This window comes from Schistocerca serialis, chromosome 2, assembly GCF_023864345.2.
Source record: "Schistocerca serialis cubense isolate TAMUIC-IGC-003099 chromosome 2, iqSchSeri2.2, whole genome shotgun sequence".
Lineage (NCBI taxonomy): Eukaryota > Metazoa > Arthropoda > Insecta > Orthoptera > Acrididae > Schistocerca > Schistocerca serialis.
This window is the reverse complement of record NC_064639.1, coordinates 19,823,405-19,825,985: the sequence shown is the minus strand read 5'-3', so window position 1 is coordinate 19,825,985 and position 2,581 is coordinate 19,823,405.

Here is a 2,581-nt window from a genome sequence, read left to right as displayed (position 1 = left end):
TATATCATTTTATTTATTTGTTCGTGTTCTGTTGATCCAATGTACAAGAGAATTACATGGACAAGGAACATGAAGACAATACTTTCAGATCCCAAAAGATACAAATTGTGATTTGTACAGGAAGAAAATACGCTAATAATTACAAGCTTAGGCATTTCCAAAAGTGAACAGAGGTATAAAACAATCACATAATAAATTTCAATTATTATACATTACAAGTTAAAAGGTAGAGAGAATTTAAGTACATCATCAACCTGAGAAAAAATTTCAATGCTAACATAGGTTGTGATTACCAATTGGTAACAGCAAATGTTGCAAGTACAATGTGTCATATCTAAATTATGATGAAGATATGTTTACATTAAAGATTTCGTTAAAAGAGTAAAAAAGTTTTCCACAAGATAATCTTTAATTTACTTTTAAACTGTGTCATTACATTGCTAAGATTTTTTTATGTTTGAGCAGTTTACATCTTTTGTAGTTGACTCAAGTTTTTTCTGTCGACATGCAAGTCATGTTTTGACCTTGTCTTGTAGTCATGAAAGCACTATTGATTTTGTACATGGTAGGTTTTTAATTAAAAAGCATATAAGAGATGGGATGTAATGTAAGGTCATTGATAATATTTTATGTATTTTAAAGTGTTTTCTGCAGGAACGATTTCTGATAACTCTGTGACTCAGAAAAGAGCAGTCAGAATTCTAAGCAAATACTTTATTTGCCATTGGTTGGTTACCCCAAGATATTACGCTATATGACAAAAATGAATGAAAATAGCCAAATAAGTAGCCTTAACAGTGTCAGTATTAGCAGTTGCTGCTGCAATACGTAAAGCATAACTTGCTGAACTAAAAGTCCAGAATATGGCAAGACCAATTTAGTTTCTTGTCGATGTGAAGGCCTAAAAATTTTGAAGAACGAACTTGCAGTATATAATGATCACTATGGTTTAGACACATATCCTCCTGAACTTTCTGAGACCCATGGAAATGAACCCAGCTTTTTTTAAAATTTAAAACCATGCCATTTTAACTGAACCACCTATGGAGATCATGGAACACAAAGTTGGCAGACGTTGTAATGTCACTGTCAGGTGTGCTTTCAACTAAAAGGGATGTATTGTCAGCAAAGAGAGTAAATTTGCTAGTAGCTTTTGTACAAAGTGGAATAAAAATAAGAAAGAGGTAAGGGCTCAGCACAGAACCTTGTGGCATTCCTGTACTTACTGTTCCAAACGACTTTAAGCTATTTAGCCATTTCAGTGATTCAGTGATACCCTCTCATTTCCTTCGGTCAGGTACAATACAAGCCACATTTCAGTTGTGTCATTGGCAAACCTCAGAGACAGCAAAGTTTTTACTTTTTTTTCTTGAACTTGAATTTCTTCTCCAAATTTTTCTTTGTACACTGTGCAAGCAATATAGGAAATCCGACTGGATAGGCTAGAGCCCTGTCTCACTCTGTTATCAAACACTGCTTCCCTTATAACTGCTGTCTGGTTCCTATACAAGTTTTAAACAGCCTTTTGCAGCCTGTGTTTTACCCCTGCTGTCTTCAGAATTTCAAAGAGTCAGACTGTCAAAAGTTTTCTCTAAGTCTACAAATGCTGTAAACGTAGATTTGTTTTTCCTTAACTTTTCTTCTAAGAAGGTGGACCGTCGGAAAATATCTGTAAACGTATGTTACTTTCACAGCATAAAATAAAAATAAACACGCTGTCTCTTTGTCCACGGAGTCTGCAGTTTCTTTTGGCTCATGAATGTCATTGAGAAACTGCAGGAGTGGCGAACCAAACTAAGTAGATTTGGATAGTGTCCGCTCAAATGCTCCATCTTTCGCTAGTTTCCACTTTTCGCTTCTCCCTTCAACACTGGACAATAAGCGAACGCGTTTTTTTTTTTTTTTTTTTTTTTTTTTTTTTTTTTTTTTTTTTTTTTTTTTTTTTTTTGGGTGAGACTGTGCAAAAAATCGACGCTACTTTTGAAACTAGCCAGTGAGTTTTGTTTGTTGTTAGTGTTCTTGTACTTCTTACTGCTAACACTTCAGAGGTACTCCTCTGTCTGATACAGCGATACCAATCCCACAGTTTGCAGTCTCGCCCACGCGACTATTTCCGAAAAAAATTAAAGTGCTGCGAACGAAAAAGCAACACAATGTATTAATAGGGGATGTCAGACTGATTCCTTTCTTTTTTTCTATTTCCAGTAGGCTTCTGACACCGTATTTGATAAGAACCTTCTAACCAAACTGCGTTCCTATGGACTGTCGGACTAGTTGTGTGACTGGACTCGTTACTTCATGTCAGGAACCTCACAGTCCGTAGTGACTGACAGAAGGCCATCGAGTAAAACAGAAATAACACCTGACGTTCGCTAAGGAAGTATTATAGGCCCTCTGCCGTTCCTGACCTACATAAGGATTTAGGAGAAAATCTGAGTAGCACTCAAATTGTCTGCGGATGAAGCTGTCATATACCGTCTTATAAAGTCAGCAGGTCATCAAAACGAAATGCAAAACGATTTAGACAAGGTATCTGTGTGTTGCGAAAAGTGGCAATTGACTCCATATAATGAAAAGTGTA